At 36.0% G+C, this 21,581-nt stretch overlaps 3 non-coding genes across 3 annotated transcripts; all 3 read left to right on the top strand.

Annotated features, from left to right (window-relative positions):
• Positions 1-907: 907 nt before the first annotated feature.
• Trnar-ucu lies at positions 908-980 on the top strand. The gene has a single exon. It is a non-coding gene; the product is annotated as a tRNA-Arg (tRNA).
• A 216-nt stretch (positions 981-1,196) lies between these two features.
• Positions 1,197-1,269, top strand: Trnar-ucu. Its single transcript has one exon. It is a non-coding gene; the product is annotated as a tRNA-Arg (tRNA).
• A 947-nt stretch (positions 1,270-2,216) lies between these two features.
• Trnar-ucu lies at positions 2,217-2,289 on the top strand. Its single transcript has one exon. It is a non-coding gene; the product is annotated as a tRNA-Arg (tRNA).
• The last annotated feature ends 19,292 nt before the right edge of the window (positions 2,290-21,581 follow it).

Raw genomic sequence — 21,581 nt, 5'->3', positions numbered from 1 at the left:
ATTGAGCGGTGATGCTTTAACCTTTTTCTGAAAGCAACTTTTGGAACTTTTGCTAAAGTTCAATCGAATGACGTACACGAAGACTAAATTAAATTTCTTTTAATTTGAAATAGTATATGCCGTCCTTGCTTGTAAGTTTGTTGTTTTGGCATGTGTGAGCTTTTGCGGAACAAGCCAGAGGCGAGTGGAGTAATCGCACAAGTCAAAACAATAACTTACAAACAATTACACTTAGTTTAAGCAACCCAAACAACAAAAACACAGCAAAGCACATAGTTTTGTCTAACTGAACAGTGGGATCCTATCACCCAATAAAAAGATTTTGTGGAAATGTAAAGACGTCTACTTTGTATTTACACAGTTCGTGTAAAATAATTAAAATAAAATTGTTATTTAAAACGACACTTACTTGAAAATTGTCATTTTGTGCGGAGATTTTTAATTTTTCGTCTTTCTTCTGAGATTTTTGCAAACTGTAAGTATTTCCAACAAAACGACTGTGTCAGAAGGCACGCCGAATAATTTTAAAATAAACAGTGACTTCCAGCAGAAACAGTTGCTTTTCGTCTTTTTTTCCGAGAATGCATCATTTCACAAAATGTACCGCTTCTACATGAAGCCGTTTTTTTTCTTTTTTTGAAACATTTATTGCCGAAACTTCAATAAAGTTGATCGAATTTTCAACATCTTTACGTGAAGGAGAGTTTTATTTTGCCGAGAGAGAGAGAGAGGTTTGTAGCCAGAGCCGAAGGCGAGGGCTATAATACCTCGTAGCAAAATAATAATCTCCAAACAATTACGTATTTTACTTGCTGCAAGTAAAATTGATTTTGTTCTAACGGAAATGTTTTGTGAAATATTGATTGCTCTGATGACTATATTGGACTTCTCATATGACGAAATCACGGTCCCTTTGGCGCAGTGGAAAGCGAGTTGGACTTCTAATCCAAAGGTCGTGGGTTCGACCCCCACAAGGGATTTGTTTTTTTTTTTTTTTTTTAATTAAACATGTTAATCAAACAAGCTTCAATTCATATGCTTTCATATGCTACAAGTAAAGCAAATTAGAATAATTTGATAGTTGTCAACAAGGAAATATTTTGAAGGATTTACTGATTCTTAACAGTTTTTAATTTTACCAGACCATAATGATTGCTCTGATGGCTATATTGGACTTTTCATATGACTAAATCACAGTCCCTTTGGCGCAGTGGAAAGCGCGTTGGACTTCTAATCCAAAGGTCGTGGGTTCGACCCCCACAAGGGATTTGAGATTTTTTTATTATTAAACCTGTTGATCAAACAAGCTTAAATTTCTACGAAAAAGCATTTGTAATGGTTAGTCGATGAGACTGCATGATCTTTTCGCGGTAACCTATTTATATTTGAATTCGTAACAACCCGGAACCGGATAGAAATTTATTGCAGTGGGTTTTTTTTTTAGTTCGCAACATATTTAAGAATTTTTAGAGTTTTAAAAGTCATAAATTTTTCCAGGTTATGATATTTTGGCACAATATTGGAAAGTTTCTCAGCGAATTCAAATTTCACGCCAAAAGATCATACACTGGGAAGAACTTTCTTGACTTGGAACATCGATGACTTAAAACTCCGATTGTGCTTTTTAAAGATGAACATACTGTAACAAAGAAAATACAAGGATGATTTTTAATAACAAAATCTGTAAAAAATATGAGTGGCACCTATTCGATTAAATTTCCTCAAAAAAAACAACAAAGCGCATTATTTTCTCAGTGGGTGCCTTTCATTCAATGAAAATTTGTTAAGACGTGTACTGTCGGGAAAATAATTATAGCTAAGAAAAAAACTGAAAAATCTCATTTTGTGGGAGAATTTTTATTTTTTAGTATTTCTTCTTCGGAGATTTTTGCAAACTGTGTTTCAAACTATCAGAAGAAATGCCGAATACCTTTATATGAATCAATGACTTGCAGTGGAAAATAGTGGCACCTTTTCTCAGGTCGTTGATTTTTCACGCCAATCGAACGTCATTAGGTCGAAAAAGCATTTTCCTCAAAATGAATCACCTTTTAGAATAATTGCCAGACTGCTTTTTCTCTCCTTGAGATATTTGTTGTCAAAGATTCAATAGAGATTCAATTTTCACTGTCTTTACTTAAATAACATATACTCGCCATGCTTAAAATCTCCATGATCAGAAAATTGTATTAGACTTTTCATATGACGGAATCGTAGTCCCTTTGGCGCAGTGGAAAGCGCGTTGGACTTCTAATCCAAAGGTCGTGGGTTCGAACCCCACAAGGGATTTGTGACTTTTTTTTTTATTATTAAACCAAACCTGTTAAACAGACAATTGTTACGAAAAAGCTTTTGTAAATGTTAGTCGATTCAAAAAAAAGAAAAGGTTTTTAAGAGGAAATCGAATTGGGATATCGCGATAAACTATTGCTTCATTTTTTATCCAACCATGTTTTTCACTCGACATACGATATGAAGGGTAACACATAAGTGCGAACTGCGAACGAATCGTCATATTTTATTCATGTGCTTCAAGTAAAGCAAATTAGAATTATTTGGTAGTTTTTAACGAGGAAATATTTCGAAGGATTTTTTGATTCTTAATTTTAATTTTAACAGCCGGAGTTTTACTGGCGAGTTTTACGAGTAGCGGTTGTACTAACATAAAGTTCTGTTATGTCAGCAACCACCAGCACTACAAATGAGGTATCAAGGGAAAGCTTAGACAATGTATGATACAACTAGCATGTTAGGTTCACATTAAGCGTCATCAGTACCAGCCCAGACCTGTCTAAAGTTCACACAGATTTTGAAAATTTGTCTTGGAAATTTTTGCAAACATATATCAATGAATCTAATCAAACTAGGCATGACCCGAAAGTACTTAAGCTCAGCTTTCCAACGAGCCCAATCTCACCCGGAACGATCATTTATAACGGCCAAAAAATTCGGATAAAAAACACTATTTTTCCAACTTCGGAGATCTTCCACCAGCAACCAGGTGTGGCTCGAGACTGTGTGAGGCCTGTTTTAAGGTCTACTGGCAAAGACCTTTCAAACCATGTATATATCAATCCCAGACGAAATGGGTCCGATTTTGATAGGTGGATTTTCAAAAGAATCCCTCTGAACATTTGCGTATAGACATACGTTACCATACATACACACATGGGGCGTTCACCCTTTTCAGCTTGTGTCCTAATTTCATGACTGAAAACTCATGAAAAGTAATAGGACAACAAATATTTTATTTAGATGGTCATTAATCGGTCCTACATTATTTGCAGTGATGCAATAAACCGTTCCATCATTTCAAAAAAAAAAATGAATGGAAAAATACTGCAGTATGAACATATGGATCTAAATTTACACGAACGAAATGTAAGACTTGTCTTAAACGAGATTATCTAATTGGTTTCTGTTCTGAAGTGTTAATAGTAAAACTTATGTTTTCTATTAAACTTGCAACCACAATTTGCAACATCCAATAAATATGAGACCAACTGCGTGAAACATTCCATACACTCCAATTCAAACGTGGAAGCCTTGTGTCGCGTCTCGCGTCGGTGATGTTCTTGATATTTTTCAAGGAGCGAATTTTGTGTATAAAATGAAATGCAAAACATTTTCGAAAGCTTCTCGTTGGGAGGTTGACAATATAATTCTGATGTATGCTCTTGACTGAATATATATTTAGTGCATAGATAGATGATGGTGATGAGGGAGCATTTGCACTAATAATAATTAAAATCATGAACTAGATAATTTTCCCCTTATGTTGCGAAATAATGAAAAGGAGATTGCCGCTCTAAGGAATTTCTTGATTAAATGAGATGCATCAACATCATCACACTCTTCTCAAAACTATAATCAGTCTGATTATCTTGAAAATTGTTCACATAGATTGTTTACCAAACGTAACATTATTGGCATATGCTCCAGGCATCAGGTATATTTCACCCAAAATTCGACTGCTTCTTCGAGCATATACAGATAAATTAAATGGATAAGCAGATGGAATTCAGTTCAAGATAAAAGGTTACACGCCACCCGACTTTCAAGAAACTAAACTGTCTGAGCTTTCCCATTAATACGGCTGAAAAGCACCTGGAATTAAATCGACAATGAAAAATTGAATAAATCGGTGTAGCCTCATTGAGAGCAACGTGATGAAGAGTTAGGGGGATCAGAAACAACGGACAAACACTCATAAATATAATCACATAAAACATTAAAGGGAAGAAAAAGCTATGAAAAAATCTGCAAATAAACTTTATTTGTATTTGTAAAAAATGAGGCTTGACCTGACCACGGGTAACTGTTTTTGCTGGATATAAATATATCTGAACTAACCGGGTGCCAATAGTCTCTTTATTATACAAATACTAATCGCACCCGGTGCCATTAGCCACAGTATTATAAAGGGACTATTGGCACCCATAAAAATTAAAATTTGAACAAAAAATCCGGATATTTTGAAAATTAAACTTGTTTCGAACACAATCCTAGGGAATTCATCTTTTTACGAAATGTAACGTAAAGGCGGTAGTTTGTTCGATCTTAGTGAGTTCGTCATCTATAATATAAAACACAAAGACGGTGCACCTCATCTCACCTCGGTGCACCACGCTTCACCTCGGTGCACCACGCTTCACCTCGGTGCACCACGCTTCACCTCGGTGCACCACGCTTCACTTCGGTGCACCACGCTTCACCTCGGTGCACCACGCTTCAGGTCGGTGCACCACGGGTCACCTTGAATAAACCCCAGTGATTCCCTTTGATTACAAATTCCAGTTACTACCTTTACTTTACATTTCGTAAAAGGATAAATTCCTTAGGATCGTACATACAATCCGCCTTTACGTTACATTTCGTAGAAGGATGAATTCCCTAGTATTGTTCAAAACGCATTTGCGTTATATTTCGTGAAAGAATTTATTCTATCGAACAACCCACCTTTATGTTAAATTTCGTAAAAGGACGAATTCCCTAAGATCGATCAAACTACCTTTACTTTACACTTCTAGTGTAGTTAATAAGGACCAAAAAAAGGCCGAACATTTACAGATCGGGTAGAGAAAAACCAGTGATTGGATATTGTTTGGGATGTAAAAAAATGAGATTTTGGAAGGGTAGCCCAAAAATCCCCTCCATACTTCCCCCCCTTTCAGCCCTTCAAACTTCAAATGCAGAGGCTTCTTGTATGAATTATTGTGAAGCGACGAATGAGCGTACAACATTGAGTGGGTACTCAAATGAAAGCTAAAAGATCAAAGTTATTTTCTCTACAAAAAAATTTCCAGAATTTTCCGATTCCCTTGCAGTTTTTCCAACTTTTCTTAAAAACGAAGTTTTAAATTTGAGGTTAAAGTTAAATATTTTTTGAAATTACTTCACAACAATATTTTTTTCTTCGCTATTATCGTTTAGCATCCCATTACCAAACTTTTTACAAGCAAAAAGTATTTTGATGTTCCGCAATTGAAGCAGTTATCGTAAATTTTCATCAAAAATTGGTACCCTTTTTGTATGGCAAATTATTTTCGTCACTTTTTATTTTTTTTATACAGGTGTGATAGTTGTTGGGTAGGCTGAAAGTGCCTCAAAAACGAAAGAAAACAAGTTTTTAGATTTTCAAAAATGATTCCGGTCTCGAATATTCGGCTAAAATATTGAAATTTTCCACCCTCGGCGAACTTTGTCGAACACTACAAACAGCAAATCCTCACGATCGAACAATCCGACTTTACGTTACATTTTGTAAAAAGATGGATTCCCTAGGATTGTGTACAAAACAAGTTTAATTTTCAAAATATCCAGATTTTTTATTCAAATTTTAATTTTTCCGGGTGCCAATAGTCTCTTTATAATACTGTGGCTAATGGCACCGACTCCGGGTGCCAATAGTCTCTTCATAATACTGTGGCTAATGGCCAATTATTAGAATAATAAAGAAACTATTGGCACCTGGTTCCATTAGCCACAGTATAATAAAGAGACTATTGGCACCCGGTGCCAATAGCATATTCGTTAAATTTTCAGCGTCAACTAATTTCTTACATCCTGAACATAGTTTGTGCACTTCAATTAACTATCACTTAATTTTTCATTTCGAATGGTCGTTCTGACTCTTCATATCAGTGCCTATATTCGCGAAAATATTTTTTCCGCCATGTACTACCGAAGCTAAAGATTAGTGGACTTGTTATAAATGTATGAAGCCACAACAAGCCTCATTATGTTATTCAATTTATGAAAAATTTACAGAAAAAGTACCACACATTGGACAAAAAGCCGAAAATGTCGCTCCATCACAAGCATCACCCAGTATTTCCATATAATGTAAAGAAATAATGTAGAATTAAGAACTGTGTGTTAAAAGCGCTACATTATAATTGGCCTACCACAGCTCATAATGTCCGAGTGAATGTTTCTCAGCAGTGACTTTCCTTCCACCTCTCTTAAAATGTATTCGATTTCATCTATACCGAATAATACAGATCCACTCTATCATGATGAGGTATTATTTAGTGCAATAAAATCACATTTTGGCCATTAAATTTTATTTTAAGTATTCCATGGTAACTTTTTCCATCATTTTAGCTGAATACATCACAGCAGTTTGTGTCTTTCGAAGCGAATACACCCGTTGCCCCAACGATCAATTTAACATTTTCTAATTTTTCTAATTCAATGAAATAAAACCGTTTTCGCTGAAATTGGATGAGATTTTTTGAACAATAAACAGACGCCACATAGACGTGCAAGTGAAGAATCGTTTTATTTGTCAGTCCAATACCTAAAACTAAATTTCAATATGAGTCTGTGTGTTACACACGATAGTTAGCTGAAAGAGTCTACATGATGTTCAGCGTCATACATGTCATGGATGAAAGTGGTTGGTTAACATGTGATATAATATAGAATATTTTGATGTTGGGGGGTATTTTGGTTTCAGAAGAGGTGCTAAAACAATGTAATGTTGCACCATTTTGCGTTTTATTGAATACTCAGCGAACAGAAAGTTCTAGCTGACAGTAGTTCAACACATCGTTTGACATATAAATTTAATATTTGCCAGTAGTGTTGGTGATAAGCACCGTGTTTGTAAATTGAATCGAACAATTTAGGTACGTTGCATTATGAAAATTAACATAATGAATTTGGAGTTATTTTGATTTAGGTTTTTTGTTTAGCTCAACCAAATTGAATTATTTTTAGTATTTACGACTAATTGCAAATAGTTAGGGTCACGCTAAATATAGTTTCTCATTTGGTCGGTTCAAACAGTGTGAACCGGAGGAGAATATAAATTTATGGTAAAATATCCGAATTCACAAAGGTTCCATTCATAAACAGAATAAGAGGAGCCTGATGTAGTCAGTCAGGTCAGTTAAGTTGAAGAGTGAATGAGACAACTAAATTTTTCGTTCGATTGCTTAACTTAGAGACTTTACTGTGTGCCAGAACGTTACAATATGTTTTTTTTCCCTCCTTCCTGGTTTTATAATGAACTAAGCTTGAACTAAGTGAAGAAGTTTGTGAAACACTAGGTAACCTTTTAGAAATGGCTAGGCAAAGACGACAAAAATAAATGATGCACTCGGGCTCTTGTCCTCCTATACCACTTCTTCAATCGTTTGACATATGGCATTTCAAAACATTCGTACAACAGATCAATTAATTGCCAACCCATTTCAATCTTGAGGATACCAGAGAATTCTGAAATTAGATCTATAGCGAAAGTATTAAAAGGCTGGTCAAAACGCATCAAAAGTTTAATATTTTTCATACATGCGGTGTGAATAACCTTATTTTCTCAGCTCAATTGCGCTGAGAAGATGACGACAGTTCAGGTGAAATCTTTTTTTTATTATATCACCTCTTGTTTATCCCACAGAGTGATCAAAAGTTTTTCGTTTCGTGGTAAAAACTAACGGATATTCCCACGCACGGTTGAAAAGTTTATGTGTTGGGGAGACATAGGAAATTAAAAGTACGCATTGGTCACAAACAACAACCTCGAAATAAAATTTCCAACTTTTTTTTTCCTCTGTGAACAAATCACTAATGTAACAATTACGTGTTGCTTTGAACAAGCCAACTTGAAGATTATAAGTATGTATGGCCATACGCTTGCCATTTCTAAAAACTATAATGAATAAGGGTGAAAACACACGGTCCTAAACTTTATTCCCGTGAAGAATCGCCAAACTCAAATCGCCAAAATAAAAACAAATCGCCAAAGTGTGAAGAAACGCCAAGAAAAATCGCCAATGTGTGTGAAGAAGCGCCAAAAACTGTAAAGAGGCTCTAAGAAATCCATTTGGTGTTTCTTCACAGATTGGCGTTTTTTCTTGGCATTTTTCACACTTTGGCGATTTTTCTTGGCGCTTCTTCAGACTTATTTTGTAATTCTCCAGAAAAAAGTAGCTCAACTTTTTTCGCGCTGCGCGAGATTACACCACATATATGGCTAAAAACAAGAGCGCGCGGCGGTGGAGAAGGCAGATAACCAGCGAAGCAAGCGAAGTTCGCTGTCCATCTGCTTGTTTGGCGTTTCTTCACACTTTTTCGATTTTTCTTGGCGTTTCTTCACACTTTGGCAATTTTTCTTGGCGGCTTATCATTTTTTAGTAATTTCGTAATTCACTGTAAAAAATCGCCAAAGTGTGAAAAAACGCCAAGAGAAATCGCCAAAGTGTGAAGAATCGCCAAGAAAATTTTGGAAAATGTACAACCACGGAAAGAATAAGAAAATCATTTCTTGGCGTTTTTAAACACTTTGGCGATTTTTTCTGGTGAATTAACAAATCACTAAAAAATGATAAGTCGCCAAGAAAAATCGCCAAAGTGTGAAGAAACGCCAAGAAAAATTGCCAAAGTGTGAAGAATCGCCGAAATGTGAAGAATCGCCAAGAAATATTTTTTGGCGATTTGAGTTTGGCGATTCTTCACGGGAATCTAAACTTACGGATGATTTCAAACACAGTGTCACATGTTTCTATCACCTTTCCGAGATCTGATTTTGATAGAATTCTGGCAAATTGTTACCGAAATTACTACTACGGAAAAATTTGCAGTCAAATTAGAAAATTTCACGGAAAAAGTCCCTCATTACGACACAGCGGATCTGATAGCAAAGCCCGTTTGCTCATTAATCATAATGCACAACAATTAGTTAATCTCTGGTTCTCCCTCGAATTGAAATTATCTGTCGTAAATAAACCGAAATGTAATTTGAAATTTATTTTTCGATTCGACCAGTCAAAATCCAATTCCAATTTAAATATAATATTTGCGTGTTAGTTTACATCATAATCTGGAATGGACGATTCAAATATATAATACCCCATAGCCGGGGTATACCAGCGAAATAACATTTTGTAATTAGATACAGTCTGTGTCTGTGTGTTCTAAATTTATAACTCTTTCGTTGAATAGATTGAATAAAATATATTTTTCATTTGAATTTCGCTGCAATACAAATTCGATAGCGGTAACATACATAACTGATGGATGGGCGCGAATGGCAGAGTGAATTACACACAAACATAAAAAAATCAGGCGTTACCATTTCAATTGAAAACAAACTGTTGGTTTATAAGTGAGCAACGCTTTGTGTTGTGCTACTCGAAATAGCTTTTCGAAAAATGTGTGTTTCAGCAAGCACTCTTTTCCACTTCGAAATTTTTTTTAATCAGAGCGAGTGCATGTAGATCTACGATTGCTCCTATAATGGTCAGATACATGTTTTGTATGGTTGAAATGTTACAAAAAATTCTTCAAATTGTTCTAGACCAACATGATTCTGATCGGAAATTGAAACACTTCGTGTACACCAATTCTGTTTTCTTCAATTAAAAGCTCTACTACTACTTCATAGCACAAATTCAAAATTTCTTAAGAAGGTGAGGAATCAAACGTTCGAAAATGAAAACTATTCCTGCTGTACCCAAACCAATTGCCCATAGTCGAAAAACCGTTGATAAAGTCTCCCAAGTCACCAATGTCTTGTCAGTTCTGACGAACCTTTCTATAATTTCTTGCTCGTTCGTTTCAAGTGTTTGGGTTACTGCAAAGAAAAAAATAGTTTCAATGGGCCTCGTAAGGCTTCATACAGGTCTTCGTGAACTGAAATCGAATTTCAACAAATGCAGGAGCTGTTTAAGCCAGGTTCTGATAGTTTAAACTATTTACTTACTTTTGTCGGACATTTCTCTTGATAGGGAATCGCTGGTATCTAGAAAATCCTTATTCAATTCACTGATTATTTCGTCGTTACTGATGCCCAGATGGTAGTTATACACCATCAAATACTGACGAATCATGATTCGAATCAATCGTCTGTTGTAATATTTTCGCCTCTGAAAATCCCAATAGCCAGACTGACTACAAATACAATATCGAAACCATCATTCCTAGTTATTTCGTTCTTCAAAACTTTCTCACTTGATTCGTTTCACCAAATCATTTATTCGATCGGTGAACACACTTCCCCGATAAAAAGCTATGTTGTGTGAGTATTGTATGCTTCCTTCCGCAATGAACTGAACTGACTTTTTGCCATTTCCCGATACCCACTGCGCGGAAATATATTCAGCTCTTAACACATCAGTAAATGTAACCGCTTTACCCATTCCGGTAAGTTTGACCCCAAGCAGTACGGAACAGTTCAAATTTTTCGAAATGAAATACTTTTCTAATACGGGATCAGCTGACACGATCGGATAGTACCTAAAAATAATAACATTCGCAAGTTACAACCAGGTTACGGAATCTCGTTTGATAAGTACAGATCAGTCATGGCAATTTGAATATTGCTGTCGATGATGTCTTGGACTGTCTTCAACTGTTTCAGTCGCCCAGGCTCGGTAAAATACGATGTCAGCGTTGTATTGAAAAGGCATGTGACAATTAAGCAGACACCGAACCACATTCCATAAAGCCATCGAACTGTACGATTTTGCGGTAGTGTTGGTGTAGAAGTTTCGATAAGCGAGCGCAGGAATACCAAGAACGTCATCGTTGTACTGTAGATGAAACCATTTTTCGATTTGGTACTTAGTCCACGATTTAGGCTTGTCTTCCGTGCTATTCGTAGCAGTAAATTGATAAAAATTGATAGCAGCAATACAGCTCCAACAATGAGAAGTAGAAACTTTGTTTGTTTCTATGATTTCGAGTAAAAGTGGAAGTTAAGTATGAAAACAATAATTTCCGAAGATCTTACCTCAAACAGTGACCATAGAATCATTGAACTAGGAAATACTGCAGCCGTTGGTACAACGAACGTTATATGATTCGCTAAATAACTTGCCGTTGTGTCGAAGTCTCTAAAAATATTGTAATGAGTTGGTACTGAACCTACCATCATGTCAAATTTTTCGTTCTTCAAGAGACCCAATCTCCCAGTATGCTCCTCGGCCTCATCTTGTGTTAAACCAAGCCAACTATCCGAATCGACAACAACGGTTATGGACGCATTTATATGCTCAAAAGCAGTAAAAGCAAAATCCATTTCAATGCCATGTTCGCTACCATTTACTGCCACTACAGTGGGTTGCCATATCCCAGTCGACACAACAATTTCACAATTATTAAGTTTGAGTGGAACTTTATTCGGAAAAAACGGCAAATAATTTCGTGTGAAAGTATCCATTTCGTTGGTATTCAGAACGTGCTCGGAGTGAAAGTAAATTTTATCTGGAAAATCAGAAATGGTAAGTTTTCGAGTTTTCATGATTATTCGACAACCGTTGTGGACACCAGTCGTGTTAAAGTAGAACGTTCCCAACTTCATAATATTTGCCTGACGAAATACTCTGCATTCACCGTTCGCAAACGGAAAGTACGAATACACATCAGGGGCTATGGTGGTATTACAATCCCGAAGAATTATAAAATTTAGAATTTTGTTCGACCACAAAAATAAAGCCAGCTCATGTATCGACCTACAGCTCGGGTGATAAATCCGGAAAAATTAAATTTTTGCACTTTCCGGATCCCTAATTAATTAACAGAAATGAAACTCACCCATTGCTGTCACATTCGTTTGTTTTAAAAATGACCATCATTTTGTGCTTCCTGATACGACCCATGATATTTAGCATGAACTTTGGTAGATATCCGATAAACTGCTCGTCCACCAACATCAAAATGAACTCTTTTTGCAGAACTTTCCGTGGTGCTTCATATTTCTTTTCCATATTCAACAATGTTAACGAAACGTTGGTCCGCCAGTGTGTAGATAGTTCAATGAAATCGTTGTGAAAGTAACTATTACACCCAATGACACGCACAGTGTGAGAGTTTACACTTTCTATAACAAAATTAACAGCAGCCGAAAGATTCAAATTAAAATTAATTTTTTCTCGTTCATTCATCACTTCCGAACAATCGCTTCTAATGATGGTTTGTATGAGCAGCACGTATGTTGTAAAAAATTCAGCTGAAAATCGTGTCGGGAACATTTTAATATTTGAAAGCTGCACAGTATAATCCAATTCGTCCGAATAAGTAATCCACCATAAACGGTAGAGTAATTAATGTGCTTTTACATTTTCGTTATTTTTTCTGTACGTCATTAATTTTTAATGGAATAGTGAATGGGCGGTTTCTCAGTTTGAAGAATGACATGGACGGACAGTGATAACACTTTGGGTATTCGAACATTGTGCGAATAGCCAAAGTATCACAAAGGGACTATTCGTACAATGAGCACTTACCTCCTTTTATTTTATTTTTGTAGACAAACAAATGATACCATATCACTGTGACTGGCATTAATATAGAAAATATAGGCGCTGCCCTCGTTATTGGTGTTATTGGAAACAAAGAATACATTCATATACACAAATCTATATCAACAATTAGAGGCGTTTGGACTTACAAGTGTTAATGCTAAGAGCAGTGATATAATGGTACACAACAACGCAACAAAAACTTGAAATTTCTAAAGAAGGTAAAGAATCCAACGTTCGAAAATAAAGACAATTCCTGCTGTACCCAATCCAATTGCCCATAGTCGAAATACAGTTGATAAAGTCTTCCAAGTAACCAATGTCTTGTCAGTTCTAACGAACCTTTCAATAATTTCGTGTTCGTTTGTTTCCAGCATTTCCATTACTGTAAATAATTAAATGGCCAGGTTCAGGTCAACTTTCAGTTTCAACACCATTGCACGGTGAGCTTGGCAGAAATTTACCACGCTCGTTCTACACACATGTGGTTGTAAAGGCTTCCATCAACTACATGCATGCATTAACAGTTTAAAAACCCATTGGCGTCACAGTATTCGACAAAATGTTTTAGGCATTTGAGAATTTCTACTGAGAATTTGCTCAATTGTAAACTGGCAAGCAATAGTAATGGATATCCGCCAAAAAACCCTAAAGGGTAAAAGTGTGACGCAAGTCCTTGTTTCTACTTACAAAATAACTGATATCGCTGAGGGTGACGCATTTTTCGCCTCAACGCAAAAGTGTTATCAACAAAAAATTGAACCAAAAAATTTAAGATAGAAAATTTTAGAAAAAAATTGCGTCACAAGTGGCAGATGTTGAGGAAAATAGTCCAAATAGAGAAAAATATGTCCTGAATCATCTGCCACTTGTGACGCAATTTTTTTCTAAAATTTTCTATCTTAAATTTTTTGGTTCGGTTTTTCGTTTTTGGTTTTGGTTGGTGGCGAAAATGCGTCACCCTCAGCGATATCAGTTATTTTGTAAGTAGAAACAAGGACTTGCGTCACACTTTTACCCTTTAGGGTTTTTTGGCGGATATCAGTTCTTTTGGAAGTTTAGGTGTAAGGGTAACTAGTTTTGTAAGCAACTCATGTCGACAACAGCTGAAATCCAACAAAAAATCCGATGGAAGTTTGGAAGTGCCAGAGGAATCATCTTTCATCCCAAAATTTAGGAACCAACCTTGGAACACCTTACTTATATTGAAAATATCCCAAATTCATCGAAAAATCCGATGCAAGTTAGGAAGTGCCAGAGGAATCATCTCTCATCCCAAAATTTAGGAGCCAACCTTGGAACACCTCACCTATATCGGAAATAACCCAAATCCATCGAAAAATACGATGGAAGTTAGGAAATGCCAGAGAAATCATCTGTCATTCCAAAATTTAGGAACTAACCTCGGAACACCTTACTTATATCGAAAATAACCCCAATCCATCGAAAAATCCGATGGAAGTTAGGAAGTGCCAGAGGAATCATCTGTCATCCCAAAATTTAGGAACCAACCTCGGAACACCTCACTTATATCGAAAATAACCCAAATCCATCGAAAAATCCAATGAAAGTTAGGAAGTGCCAGAGGAATCATCTGTCATCCCAAAATTTAGGAACCAACTTCGGAACACCTCACTTATATCGAAAATAACCCAAATCTATCGAAAAATCCGATGGAAGTTAAGAAGTGCCAGAGGAATCATCTCTCATCCCAAAATTTAGGAACCAACCTCGGAACACCTCACTTATATCGAAAATAACCCAAATCCATCGAAAAATCCGATGGAAGTTAAGAAGTGCCAGAGGAATCATCTGTCATCCCAAAATTTAGGAACCAACCTCGGAACACCTCACTTATATCGAAAATAACCCAAATCCATCGAAAAATCCGATGGAAGTTAAGAAGTGCCAGAGGAATCATCTGTCATCCCAAAATTTAGGAACCAACCTCGGAACACCTCACTTATATCGAAAATAACCCAAATCCATCGAAAAATCCAATGGAAGTTAGGTAGTGCCAGAGGAATCATCTCTCATCCCAAAATTTAGGAACCAACCTCGGAACACCTCAATTATATCGAAAATAACCCAAATCCATCAAAACACTTTTTCCAACATTTACCAATCATAATTCATAATTACTAGCTGAAAAAAAATTATTTCTTTTCACACACACACACAACACACGCTGTTATATGGCATTGTATGGAAACTTCCGGGAGTCCTACCTCCCAAAAACGCTTGCATACCCCCATTTTTTAAAATCTTATTTTGATCTAGGGCCCGAGATTGACCTATAACCAAAATTTCAGGAAAATCGTAAGAAACGTTTAGAAGTTACGAAATCGTACTTTTTCATAGGAACTAACTAACTAACTAACGTAGGCAATTTGAGTTATCTGAAAATACGAAATTTTGCTTATTTTCAAACAAACATCAATATTTCGAAGTTCAATATCTCGGCCAATTTTGAAGCTGCAGTAACGTGTGATAGCTCGTTGAACTCGTATGGATTCCAAGATTCTAGATATCCTAGTTTGAGGGTCGTTGGAGTTAAGGGGGAGAAGTCAAAAAGTTGCTGTAAATATGCTCCGCCGTCCTCAAAAAATTTTTGTTAAAACATTTTTGGTAGTGCGTCACGCCCGCTAACTAACGTGCGGGCATGATAATCAAACATATTTAACGTATTGTACAAAAATAAACGCAAATCCGAAGAAAATAGAGTAAAAAAGTTACTTTCTTGATCAATTTAACAACATTTTTAGTAGGACCAATTATTGGTGGCTCAGCTCTAATAGCATGGTCTATGCAGCTCGGATAATAGCAAATGAGGTGTCGTTGTAAAGGTAAGACGTGAGGCTATCAAGTGGTCAATGTGGCATCAAAATATATTGACTTTCACAAGTCAAAAACTTTCAGTAGGGTTGACAATGTTTTCAAATTGACTTTTCTCAAAAAAGTACCGTTAACTTTTTTTGTTAATTATTGATATAAATTCGTCGCATGGTCCTAAATGATTATCCATAAAATATATCCATTTCGTATGCAACGACTTTTTTATTTAGACTTTTTTCAAGCTCACCGTGCATTGCTTGATGCTTAACCTATGTCATTTTTCTAATTACTTTTGTCTGACATGTTCTTTGATAGGGAATCGCTGGTATCTAGAAAATCCTTATTCAATTCACTGATTATTTCGTCGTTACTGATGCCCAGACGGTTGTTATACACCATCAAATACTGACGAATCATGATTCGAATCAATCGTCTGTTGTAATATTTTCGCCTCTGAAAATCCCAATAGCCAGATTGACTACAAATACAATATCGAAACCATCATTCCTCGATTATTCGATCTAAAAAAAACGTTCTTACTTGATTCGTTTCAGCAAATCATTAATTCGATCGGTGAACACATTTCCGCGATGAAAAGCTATGTTGCTGGAAAATTGTTTGTGTCCCTCAGTGATAAATTGAATTGAGCTTTCGCCATTTCCAGATACCCACTGCGCGGCAATATACGTAGCCCTCAATGTATTAGTAAAGGTGACCGCTTTACCCGTTGCGGTAAGTTTGAGTCCGAGCAGTGCAGAACAGTTCATACTTCTCGAAACCAAATGTTTCTTCAGGACGGGATTAGCAGTCAAAACCGGCAAATATCTGAAATATTACAATCGGACAAATGGTTCTACAGAATTAGTTGATTAGCACAGTACATGTCGTATATTGCAATTTGAATTGCTGTCGATGATGTCTTGGACTGTATTCAACTGTTTCAGTCGCCCTGGCTCGGTAAATTGAGATGTCAGAGCTGTATTGAAAAGGCATGTTACTATTAAGCAGACACCAAACCACATTCCATAAAGCCATTGAACTGTGCGGTTCTCCGGCAGTGTTGGTGTAGAAGTTTCGATGAGCGAGCGCAGGAATACCAAGAACGTCATCGTTGTACTGTAGATGAAACCGTTTTTCGGTTTTGTATTTAGTCCTCGATTTAGACTTGTCTTCCGTGCTATTCGTAGCAGTACATTGATAAAAATTGATAGCACCAATACAGCTCCAACAATGAGAAGTAGAAACTTTGTTTGTTTCTATGATTTCGAGTAAAAGTGGAAATTAAGTATGAAAACAATAATTTCCGATGACCTTACCTCAAACAGTGACCATAGAATCATTGAACTAGGAAAAACTGCAGCCGTTGGTACAACGAACGTTAAATAATTGACTAAATAACTTGCCGTTGTGTCGAAGTCTCTAAAAATATTAGGATGTGCTGGTACTAATATCATCAGATCAAATTGTTCATTCTTTAAAAGAGCTAATCTCCCAGTATGTTCCCGGGATTCATCTTCTGTTAAACCAAGCCAACTATTCGAATCGACAACAACTGTTATGGAGGCATTCATATGCTCCATGGCAGTGAAAACAAAATCCATTTCGATGCCACGTCTGCCACGTTCGGTGCCATTTGCTGCAACTACATTCGGTTGCCATATACCAGTCGACACAACGATTTCACAATTGTTAAGTTTGAGTGGAACTTTGTTCGGAAAAAACGGCAAGTAATTTCGTGTGAAAGTATCCATTTCGTTGGTATTCAGAACGTGCTCGGAGTGAAAGTAAATTTTATCTGGAAAATCAGAAATGTTAAGCTTTCCACTTTTCATGATTATTGGACAACCGTTGTGAATATCCGTCGTGTTATAGTAGAACGTTCCCAACTTTATAATATTCGTCTCATGAAATTCTCTGCATTCACCGTTCGCAAACGGAAAGAACGAATACACTTCAGGGGTTATGGAGGTCTTACAATCACGAAGAATTATAAAATTTAGAATTTTGTTCGACCATAAAAATGAAGCCAATTCATTCATAGACCTGCAGCTCGATAGGAGAGACAAATCCGGGAAAATTAAATTTCGATCCGGATCCCTAATTAATTAACAGAAATGAAACTCACCCATTGCTGTCGCATTCGTTTGTTTTAAAAATGACCATCATTTTGTGCTTCCTGATACGACCCATGATATTTAGCATGAAATTTGGTAGATATCCGGTAAACTGCTCTTCCACCAACATCAAAATGAACTCATTTTGCAGGACTTTCCGTGGTGCTTCATATTTCTTTTCCATATTCAACAATGTTAACGAAACGTTGGTCCGCCAGTGTGTAGATAGTTCAATGAAATCGTTTTGCAAGTAACTATTACACCCAATGACACGCACAGTGTGAGAGTTTACACTTTCTATAACAAAATTAACAGCAGCCGAAAGATTGAAATTAAAATTATTTTTTTCTCGTTCGTTCATCACTTCCGAACAATCGCTTCTAATGATGGTTTGTATGAGCAGCACGTATGTTGTAAAAGATTCAGCTGAAAATCGTGTCGGGAACATTTTAATATTTGAAACTGTTTCAGCTACACGGTAATCCAATTCGTCAAAATTCGTAATCCACCATAAACGGTAGAGTAATTAATGTGCTTTTACATTTCGTTTTTCTCTGTACGTCATTAATCATTAATTTTTAATGGAATCGTGAATGGATGGGGGAGGTACTATAATAAACACGAAGACCTAAAGCGATGAAGGTGTGACGTTACTTCCGGGGATGCACCTTTAAGGCACCTGATATCGTTCTTGTGGCCTTTGAAAAACAAAGTTGAAATTTCTTTAATTCCCAAAAATGGAAGTCGGTTTTATTTCAGGACGTTGACTACTGAAATAACTAAAACAATAAACTAAGTGGAATGGAAACCGGTGTATACCAAAAGATATTAAAATGACAACAGATACAAATTAAATTAAATTATAGTAGAACCATTGATCGAATTGCATTGATAAAACCGATACATCCCACAATCTGATTTAATTCCCACATGCTGTTTAATATAAGAGGTACTCCACTACTATTATTTACTTCCGTTGATTCATTTTCTCTGAAAATAACTCACATTTTTATTACAATAGCTCAATTCCTGTCAGAGCTGCTTAATTTAACAACAATGAGTTAAATTTATCCCATCAAAAAAGTAGAGTCAGAACTACTATAAATTCAACGATCGATAAATTGAACTGAACTTTCCTTACAATAAAGGATAATTTATCAGCTGCGCTAAATGCTGACGGGAATCGGGCTAATGTGATTCAATGGCACAGGGAGTGGCGTCAGCACTGTTAAATTTAACGACGGGAATTCGGTCAATTTATAACTTAACTTAAAAATAAATATCCAATTTTCTACTGTGGCCTCTCAATATTACGTAGCTGAATACGTACATTTCTCCAAGTAAAGTACATTTATGCAACTCGAGATCATAATGTTCTAAAACTGCGTCCTTTATATCCCTCTGTTGCATAACCTAAACCTAATAAAGTACTTCGCACTCGATGTCATAAATAACTATGAAACAACTAGAGCCATATTCAGCTATGGGAATATTACTGACAGAAACCGTGCGAAAATAGCTATTTATGACATCGAGTGCGAAGTACTTTATTAGGCTCTAGATGTGTAATTATGACACTAGGCCGCAGGCTGTAATAATACTCAACGTTTTATGCAACAAAGGGATCTAAAGTTCGCAGTTTTCGAACATTATGATCTTGAATTCCATAAAGAACTCTTTTTGCAATCACAGGTGTATGAAGTTGTCCGTCTAAATGTAAATATAGGAAGGCAACTGCTGCTTGGAAACCTACTCGGGTTAAGCCTACTGCTAATGACTTTTACCACTGCCATTTTGTTGTAGAACTGCCCGAATTCGTTTCCGATTTTTTTTACCGGTTTCAATTTCATTTTAATTTATCTGGGAATCAAGTACTTTTTTCCAAAGCTGTTAGTTCAGCTATATCCAAAATATAAAAGTCAAAAACACATACGTGTTCAGAAACGAAATTTTATTGTGTCGATAATTTAATTCTACTAAATTCATACGGTGCGGTGCCTATAATATCAAATCGAAGGGGTGTGTTTGTTCTATCAATTTGATGTATTGAAGTAGTTGTTTACACTAGCTAATCTGAGTTCTATTTGTTATTCTAAATATTAAAAATATTAAAAATTCTTAATTGTCTGTGGAGGAATGTTTCGAAAAGTCGCAATTATTAATGGAAGGATACGGTCATCAACACAAATTCAGGTATGATATCAACAGGAATTTTAAGACGAGGTTATTACGAGGTTTTTCTAACTGTTGGGTTCGGCCATGTATAACGCCTTAATCTGAAGGAAATTTTGTTGCTCGAACCGAGGCTTTGTGAAGCTCTCATGTATGCGAAGTGAAGTCCGCGTCTGCATACAAACCGACTACTACCCTGTCTAACTGGCCTAAAAATATCGTAAAAACTATCCCAATAAAATCTCGACGAAGCAATTTGGTGTTTGTTTTAATATCTTTCATCACTGATCTAATTAACCACAACACAAATACCCAAAATGCTAAACAATGTGAAGTCACAATATAATATCCCATTGTATCTAATCCGATTATCTGAAATTTATAATATGAAATTGGAAGCTCGAGGGATCATTATTTTGTTGTACCGATTACGGTAGTATAATAGATTCGATTGTGTGTGTCCACAATATGGGGTATGGGAGTTGCTTTCACAAACTTGACAAGTAAACAATGGGATTTGATATGGTTGCCAGTTCCATGCAAATCACATTACCGTTCACGGTACCGAAAACTATAACCATTTTCGAATTGCATTGTTGACGCTATAGTTTTTCCCGAAATTTTATTACAATTCAAAGCTAGTAGCCAGCAGCCACAAACAAAATGTTAAACAATTTTTTTGGTAGAATTAATTAACAATGACACACAACAGAGGACATGATTATGCGAATTTGTTTTCCATTTGTATGAGTTTTTGGAATATAAAACATAAACACAGTTACTGTGTTCATGTGGGGATTGAGCGTCGCTTTTGGTTGATTGTATCAAAAACTTTGTAGCGATGAAGGAAAAATAGCCCTCCGAGATCTTTCCGTTTTTTATTTCAAAAAATTTATAAATTTTTTAACATGTTACAATGGTCTGAGAGCTTAAGAGTATGATTCCAGTTGAGCAATCATATCGTTGATAGTAGACTATTGCCCGAGTGTTAGGGCAATAACATATAGTTCCAAACAATTATTAAAAAGACCAAAATCAGAATCAGGTTGTCCGGTACCATTCAAATATCAAATAGAAATTGTTCAACCACTTTACCTGTATCTTGAATCTTAATGTAGTGTTTAATAACATCCGGAGCTTGCATTAATGAACTGCTCTTTTCTACTACACAGCTTGTAAAAATATGAAATACCTTGGCACATTGCACGCCACCCACTATGAATTTGAGTGAAATGCGAAATGTTGTTTTTTGAGAAATTAAACAAAACAAGTTTTTGTTTCTCACGGGATTATGTTCCGGGTATTTTTTTTTAGCAAAATTCTATGGACGAGGATTTTCTATGTGTAACGATGGAAAACTTTTGTGCTTTGGAATTTGTACGTTTTGTTTTTCATTAATATTTTGCAGTTAAAATTGGTTCAGTTGGACAAAGCTGAATATCCCTGTCCGAACATGTCAATTACGCTGCAACAAAGACAGTGATATGTTCGATTGAAGCAATTTAACGCTGCAAATTTGGTAGGTAAAGCTGTAGGCTTCAATGAGTGACAAAATTCATAAACGTTTTTCTTAAATCCTTGTTCCCTTGACTGAAAGTCATGGGTTTTACAAAAGAAAATACACCCCATACATAACATGTTCATTAAAAATGTATGGAAATGTGATTAAAAAACGTCAAGTTCAAAAATGGGTGGTATAGGTTCAATAATCTGG

This window comes from Bradysia coprophila, unplaced genomic scaffold, assembly GCF_014529535.1.
Source record: "Bradysia coprophila strain Holo2 unplaced genomic scaffold, BU_Bcop_v1 contig_232, whole genome shotgun sequence".
In the NCBI taxonomy this organism is placed as follows: Eukaryota; Metazoa; Arthropoda; class Insecta; order Diptera; family Sciaridae; genus Bradysia; species Bradysia coprophila.
This window is presented reverse-complemented; position numbering and strand designations above follow the sequence as displayed.